We start from the raw sequence: 7,813 nt of genomic DNA, 5'->3' as shown, positions 1-7,813 counted from the left end.
AGATCCATTGTGGTCTTGAAATTATATAATAATGGAAACAACAACCCTAGTCACCATCTTTATATCTGGTTCACTTGTAAGTTTTACCGGGTACGCCTTATATACCGCTTTTGGGCAGCCCTCTCAACAACTAAGACATCCATTCGAGGAACACGGGGACTAGTTAAAGTAATGTAATGAGCCTCCCTATAAATTATTTCTTAGTCGAAAAAAGATAGCGAAAAAAATAATCCCTAGAGTCGAGACTAAGAGGAATGTATAAACCAATGCTTCCATAGATTCGATCGTGATTTACAATTATAGCTTCCACACCTGTTCATTTGGGATCAGCTCCCAGATAAGATAAAGAAAGGACAACAATCAAAGAAAAAACGGTGATTCAAATCAAGATTTCTCCAATACCTTATGTTATGTTAAATCACAAAAAGAAAAGAAAATAGAGTCGAAAGAAACCATAGTACTGTTGTCTCAGACTACCTGTCTCTTTGTAGTCGGATCTCCAAGTTTTTGGAATGCTCCAAATTCCACTTGAGAATCCAAATCTGGGTCAATATCAGCAAAAACATCTCTGAACAAAGTTCTAGCACCATGCCAAATGTGTCCGAAAAATAAGAGCAAAGCAAATGAGGGCATGCCCAAAAGTGAACCAACCCCTTGGACTGCTACGAAAACACCGTCGGATTTCAAAGTAGCACGATCTAATTCAAAAATCTCGCCCAATTGAGAACGTCTAGCATATTTTTTCACGGTAGCAGGATCATTATAACTGACTCCATTCAGTTCACCGCCATAGAACTCAACAGTTACACCTACCTGTTCGACACTATACTATCATTCTTCCCTTCTAAAAGGAACATCGTCTCTCACAATTCCATCTCCGTCTACCAAAACTACTGGAAATGTTTCAAAAAAAGTAGGCATGCGACGTACAAAAATCTCATCGCCTTCTTTATCTCTAAAGATAGGATGTCCTAACCACCCAACGGTGATTCCATCCCCGCTGTCCATTGAACCTGCTCGGAATAATCCCCCTTTGGCTGGATTATTACCAATGTAATCATAAAAAGCCAAATTTTCGGGAATTTTAGACCAAGCTTCTGATACACTCTGATTTTCGGCTAGCCCGGCGCTAACCCTGCGATATATTTCTTGCTGGAAATATCCTTGGTCCCATTGATAACGAGTAGGACCAAATAATTCGATCGGGGTTGTTGCTGAACCATACCACATAGTTCCAGCAACAACGAAAGCTGCAAAAAAGACAGCAGCGATACTACTGGAAAGGACAGTTTCAATATTACCCATACGTAATCCTTTGTATAGACGTTAAGGCGGGCGGACACTAAGATGGAAGAGGCCCGCTAATATGCCTAAGGTACCTGCTGCAATATGATGAGAGGCTAAAGGATCAAAACCTTCTACAACCCACGCGGGATTTACAGATTGTACTTTTCCAGTCAGTCCATAAGGATCGGACACCCATATTCCAGGACCATACAAGCCTGTTACATGAAATGCGCCAAACCCAAAGCAAGTGACCCCTGAGAGGAATAAATGAATTCCAAAGATCTTGGGCAAATACAAAGAAGGTTTTCCTGTACGTTCATCACAGAAAATTTCTAGATCCCAATATACCCAATGCCAGATAGCTGCCAAGAAGCACAAGCCAGAAAACAGAATATGTGCCCCGGCCACACCTTCGTAACTCCAAATACCCGGATTCATTATAGTCCCTCCTGTGATACTCCAACCACCCCAGGAATTCGTTATTCCTAAACGATTCATGAATGCGATAACGAACATACCTTGTCTCCACATTGGATCAAGAACTGGGTCAGAGGGATCAAAAACGGCTAATTCGTATAGAGCCATCGAACCGGCCCAACCAGAAACTAGAGCTGTATGCATTATATGGACAGAAAGTAACCGGCCGGGATCATTCAATACAACGGTATGAACACGATACCAAGGCAAACCCATGGAAATACCCCTTTATCAAAGAAAAATAGATACTATGTTACTTTATCGCATTGGAAAAGACTCTGCTTATGCTATCGACTTCTCCTTTTCAATGGATTATCTCGGAGCAAGGGTGCATTTATAGTGCATTCCGTTGGTAATAACAAAAAAATTCTGTTCGTAGGAACAAAGAGAAGCAAATCTATTCTATACCCGATAAGTACCAATACGCAATGGAGGGATGGGTCTCATTTTAGATGAGTGAATTAGAGATACTTGTTCATGATTTGAACATCGCAGCTCATTCATAATAATTTTTTTATGCATTCCGTCTTCTTCGATGAACTTTACAATCTAGGGATAAAACCCGAAAACATAAATATTATAAAAAAAGAAAACCCATTGTTACGTTTCCACATCAAAGTGAAATTTTAGTACTTAAAAACCTTTTTCTTTCATTTAATGCCTATTGGTGTTCCAAAAGTACCTTTTCGGATTCCTGGAGAGGAAGATTCAGTTTGGGTTGATGTATAGTGCGACTTGTCAGACATATTGGGTCATATGGGATTTCCCCTTTTTCTCCCCCGATCGAGATATCCTATGTTTCACCCAAGGAAGATTGATTGAACCATCGATAATTTGAAGCGTGAAGTGCAATTAGAGCAATTTATTTGGGGGATCAATATGCATTTTTCAATTAGAAAAATTTATGGTTGGCTTGGTTGGACCAATAAAATGAAGTATCCAGGCTCCGTTCAAAAAAACCCAATCGGTAAAATATGTATGATTACCTTTAATATCATAAAGAATTCCTATATTATACCAGCGACCTCAAACCGCCAATCAATCGACGGAGTCATCATACTATTCCAGTGATTGGCGGAAGCGGAAGACATAAAATGAAAAAAAGTATTATCAAACAAAAGAAGCGGTATTGGGATCATTTGTCCTATATGTGCAAATAGAGGTCAGGTAAATCTTTCCCCGGAGTAGAGCATAAACCTAAACGAATTGAAGAGGCCCATTCCGGAACAAGAAAATGACATTATAATTTGAATTGGATTTCGATGAAACAATATATCAATGAGGGTAAATTTAGTGAGATCGTTTTTAGGGGTAAGTGAGTCAAAACCCTGCTTTCGTGAAAAATAGAAGAATAAAGGCCCTTTATTCATTAGGAGTTAGAAAAATCCTCCTATGAAAAAAAGGGAAAATAAAGAGGGATGGAATCGACACATTGATTCTTTTTTTTTGAACCGTATGCATCTAAAGGTGCGTGTACGGTCCCTAAGGGATACAATTTTGTCCTAATTAACCGACTGCATCGAGAAAGAATACTTTTTTCAGGCCAACAAGTTGATAGCGAGATCGCAAATCAACTTATGGGTCTCATGATATATCTCACTATAGAGGATGATACAAAAGATGTTTATTTGTTTATAAACTCCCACGGTGGGTGGGTAACACCCGGAATAGCTATGTATGATACTATGCAATTTGTACAACCAGATGTACATACAATATGCATGGGATTAGCCGCTTCAATGGGGTCTTTCGTCCTGGTCGGAGGAGAAATTACCAAACTTCTAGCATTCCCTCACGCTTGGCGCCAATGAGTTTTTTATTTGAGAGAAAAAAGAAGACTATGCCTTCGCCAGATAAAATATGAATAATAAAGTAATAATAGCATGGCACTTCGAGTTCGATATCAGCAAACCATCATTGTTCTTTTATAACATGAGATTCCGTATCGAGAGAGTAGTATGAGACAAAAGGAATTTCTGATTTGATTTTATCTATCAGGGTTCGATTTCAGCATCACAAACTTTTTTGTTTTCACATCACACATCAGAGGGCTCTTTCCAATATTTCTGTTACGAAAGAGTATTAAAATGAAAAAACATACACAAGATTATCCTTTCCCTATTTGATCGGATCAAAAAGAAACTTTGGGATTGCTGAATTACAGACAAGATAAATATAGAAAGCAATGGAACCATCATAGTATTTTTTAACTCTTCCGAAAGAAAGGGTGGTAAATGGATTATTTACCGATCTGGGTTTGATAGATCCTCCACTTTAGGTAAAAGTAGATTCCATTCTAGAGCCGTATGCAATGCGCAAAAAATGCCTGTACGGTTCTTCAATTCGATTTTTTCTTGTCTCTTTCGATCATTGAGATAGAGGAAGCATTCATTATGTTATATCATCAGGGTAATGATCCACCAACCTTCTAGCTCTTTTTACGAGGAACAAACAGGAGAATTTGTCCTGGAAGCGGAAGAACTGCTGAAACTTCGCGAAACCCTCACAAGGGTGTATGTCCAAAGAACGGGCAATCTGTTATGGGTTGTATCCGAAGTCATGGAAAGGGACGTTTTTATGTCAGCAACAGATGCCCAAGATCATGGAATTGTTGATCTTGTAGCGGTCGAAAATACCGGGGACTTCACGTAAATCTGTGATTCCATTCCATTTCGAACCATAATTGACTTAGCTATGTTATTTCCTATTTTATTTTCTTACCGAGGTTAAAAGTGGTAGTGCTAAAATATTCAATGAAACGAGAGGAATTAAGAATCATCCGGTTAGGATTGATATAAACCAACCCATTCTGTATACGATCCAGCATGCCAACTATTAAACAACTTATTAGAAATACAAGACAGCCAATCAGAAATGTCACAAAATCCCCCGCCCTTCGGGGATGTCCTCGGCATCGAGGAACATGTACTAGGGTGTATGTGTGACTCGTTCAGATCATGAACTGGAACAAAAGAAAGAAGACTTTTTTGACAGTATCAATGATCGGTACCAATGAATAGGAATGGAAAAACCCCATATCACTATTGAAAAAATGACCTCTATTGTGTATGAAATTTATGGTTTCCTTTGGTATAAATCCAATCATCTCAACTAGAGATGAGAAGAAACTCCCCATTGGTAGCAAATGGTTATCCATTAAGCGGGGGAATGGAATGGTATTTTAGAAGCAGAGAGATTATGCTCCAATTCTTGCAAAAACGGACTAACAGGGTCAGCTACCTAACCAACCTTCATTATGAAATGCCGTTACTGTATGGGTGGATCTAGTTGTGAAAAGACCCATTACTGGATAATTCATGGGTAGAGCCAAAGAATGTGAACTGTACAAGTTACTAAATAGGTAAGAGGCTCCGATGTATAGAAAGGACCTCACCGTTTAAACAGTAACCATAGAAACGATGGAACCCACAATTTCTCGTTTTTTATTTACTTTTTTTGATACCAAGTATCAATAAAATTTCTTAATTTCGAGATAAAATGAAATGAATCAAAAAAATCGTGGTTGGGAAGTTCATAGTAGCAAAAGCCATTGGAATTTTTATTTTATACATCGGAAGAATCAGTTTTGTTATTAATAGACTAGGGGGAAAAGAATGACTGAAAGAAAAGAAATCAATTAGTTATTCATCAAAGTTTCATTTGATTCAATGACCAGAATTAAACAAGGATATATAGGTCGGAGACGTAGAACAAAAATTCGTTTAGTTGCATCAACCTTTCGAGGGGCGCATTCAAGACTTACTCGAACTATGACTCAACAGAAAATGAGAGCTTTAGTTTCGGCTCATCGGGATAGGGGCAGGAAAAAGAGAGATTTTCGTCGTTTGTGGATCACTCGTATAAATGCAGTAATTCGTGAGAATAGGATATCCTATAGTTATAGTCGATTAATACATGATCTGCACAAGGGGCAGTTACTTCTTAATCGTAAAATACTTGCACAAATAGCTATATCAAATAGGAATTGTCTTTACATGATTTCCAACGAGATCATTAAATAAGGGGATTGTAAGGAATCCACCAGAATGATCTAAATGGAGTTCCCCGGAGAATGAACTCTGGGAGGGTAGGGTATAAATTACTATATATAATAAAGTAGTAAAAAGAAACTAACACGTTTCCATAGTAATAATTAAGGACTTTCTCTTTTTCTTCCCCAATTCTTTTTTTCTTATGACATAAAAATACAATCTAGATTCAATAATTTTTGAACAAAATACCAACCAGAGTTGGGGTTCGGGTTGGAATTTTTATTCAATTGAGGCATGGGCCTATTTCTTTCTGGTTCTAGGACCGGTAGTTCTAGGAGTCGACTCGGTTCTCTCAAATTGTTTCTCATTATTAAGAAAAGGTAACGAAGATAAAATACGGGCTTGTTTTATAGCAATAGTAATTAATCGTTGTTGTTTCAAGGTTAATCTATTCACTCGTCTAGATAATATTTTTCCTTGTTCACTAATAAATCGACTAATTAAACTCATGTTTCTATAATCAATTTGATCCCCCGATCCAATCGGGGAAAAACGCCTACGAAAAGATAGCTTGGATTTAAGAAAAGGTCGCTTGGATTTTTCCATTGTTTATTCCTTATCCCGAAAATACTATTTCTGAATTCGAATTCATTTTTGATCCGACTGAAATAGGATTTGATTTGTTTCTATATATTATATGTAATTTATTCTTGTTACTTCGAAGGGTAGCACACACACCCTCTACCTCGGGTTCGGTCTATTTCTTTATCTCCCCATGAGTTGTATGTTTGCAACAATAGGGACAAAATTTTATCAATTCCAATCGACTAGGCGTATTGTGTCGATTCTTTTGAGTAATATATCTGGAAACGCCCGACGATTCCTTATTAACACGGTTTCGTATACAACTGGTACATTCCAAAATAAATCTTACTCTAACATCTTTACCCTTTTCCATGAACCTCCCTTGAATTTTGGATTTACCCAACTCTTCGATTTTCGACCCGAAATCAAATTTCAAAAGATTATGTTGTAATCAATAGAGTAATATAAAGAATAAGTAATACAAAAATTTCTAACTATCAATTATTTTGAATCCCAGTACATACAGTATTTCATTTAAATATCTTGTATGATTTATTTAGTTTCCCTAGATCCCATTTATTTCTATTTTCTTAGGCCCTTTGAGTCTAACCCAAGTTTCACTGAGATTGAATCCACTTTTGTTTTTTCCTTTTCTGTCCTTCTATATTTTGAAAATAAAATGGGAAAAAAGAATAAAACAAAGAGAGGAAGAAGGATTAGTCACAAATAATTTATTATCTCACTAATCTTCTTCATCCCTTCCCATGTCAATAACTAGAACTAGAATGAAAAAAACGGGAATGTCAACGCATCTGGGAATAAATGATTAATCTCTATCAATAGCCCTGCTAAAGACCCGAACCATAGAGTACTTAGCACAGGTGCCACAGAGAGATATGTTTTTATATCTCGCATTGCAAACTCTCCTTATTTATTGTAATACATATATGATCAGATGTATATGTAGTTAAGGATCACTTGTATTAGTACGTGAAATCCCTAACAAAAATGGATATATACAACGACCCGGTAGATAAGATTTCCCTTTCCTTAAAACAGAAAAAGACGCCCTCCTCTTCCTGAGTATTACCGACAAATATTCATTTCTCTATCCGACGGATTTCATATGTAAATAATTCTTTTATTATATGTTATATGAGACCAAAAAGAACAAATTGCAAGCGAAATTTGTTATTATAGGGTGAAATAATGATATGGAAAACAAGACAGGGATTCTCTACAATGACACTGTATACCAATTGAAAGGGATGTAGCGCAGCTTGGTAGCGCGTTTGTTTTGGGTACAAAATGTCACGGGTTCAAATCCTGTCATCCCTACCTATTACTTTTCCCGTGGACAGTAATTGAGATCGATCATAATTGTACATACATTATGATACTATAGACATGCAAAGTTTATTGGGCCTACAAAGACAATAATTTTTTATGGTCATATCTATTGTGATAAGAAG

The 7,813-nt window shown here is 37.1% G+C and overlaps 1 pseudogene; it reads right to left on the bottom strand.

Moving 5' to 3' along the window:
• The window catches only part of LOC113304307, a 5,181-nt pseudogene extending 3,193 nt beyond the window's left edge, over positions 1-1,988 (bottom strand).
• Positions 1,989-7,813: the final 5,825 nt, after the last annotated feature.

Source organism: Papaver somniferum, chromosome 8, assembly GCF_003573695.1.
Source record: "Papaver somniferum cultivar HN1 chromosome 8, ASM357369v1, whole genome shotgun sequence".
Lineage (NCBI taxonomy): Eukaryota > Viridiplantae > Streptophyta > Magnoliopsida > Ranunculales > Papaveraceae > Papaver > Papaver somniferum.
This window is presented reverse-complemented; position numbering and strand designations above follow the sequence as displayed.